General features: G+C 35.8%; 1 non-coding gene across 1 annotated transcript; it reads left to right on the top strand.

The window, feature by feature from the left end:
- The first annotated feature begins 307 nt into the window (after nucleotides 1-307).
- On the top strand, nucleotides 308-412 carry LOC112444247 (U6 spliceosomal RNA). The gene has a single exon (XR_003032500.1). It is a non-coding gene; the product is annotated as a U6 spliceosomal RNA (small nuclear RNA).
- Nucleotides 413-620: the final 208 nt, after the last annotated feature.

Below are 620 nucleotides of genomic sequence, written 5' to 3'. Positions count from 1 at the left end.
TTATAGTTTGTAATAATAATCAAAGGTAACTTGAGCATGCAGTGGGAATGCAGTAAGCCAGATATCAGTAGACCTTGTTCTTAACTAGGTCTTTTAATTTATTTTCTTATAAACAAGGACAAACAAGGGCGTGGGCTCACATTTCATATTTTCAAGACAGTAAAAGTAGGTACTGCTCTGTCTACTTCAGTCAATATTAAGAAGGATCAAATGAAAGACCATATAAATGTTCATTTATAATCCTTTGTGTTGGTATGTCAGTTAAATTATTAAATGAAAGAGTGTAGAGTTCCTAGTTTTCAGATGAATAATGGAACGTTCCATTGTGCTCACTTCAGCAGCACATATATAGAGATTAGTATGGCCCCTGTGAAAGGATGACTCTCAAATTCTTGAAGCAGTCCATATTTTTAAATATATAGCCAATGGGAATTTGCTCTGAACTCAGGGAACTCAAATAGGGGCTCTGAAACAAACTAGAGGGGTGGAATGGAGAGGGAGATGAAAAGGAGGTTCAAGAGGGAGGCCTATGGTGATTCATGATGGTGCTTAGCAGAAACCAACAAAATTCTGTAAAGCAATTATCCTTCAACTCAAAAAAAAAAGAAAAGTAATCACTT

Source organism: Bos taurus, chromosome 24 (genome assembly GCF_002263795.3).
Source record: "Bos taurus isolate L1 Dominette 01449 registration number 42190680 breed Hereford chromosome 24, ARS-UCD2.0, whole genome shotgun sequence".
Lineage (NCBI taxonomy): Eukaryota > Metazoa > Chordata > Mammalia > Artiodactyla > Bovidae > Bos > Bos taurus.
Note: the sequence above shows the minus strand (reverse complement) of the source record. Positions and strands in the feature narration are given on the sequence as shown.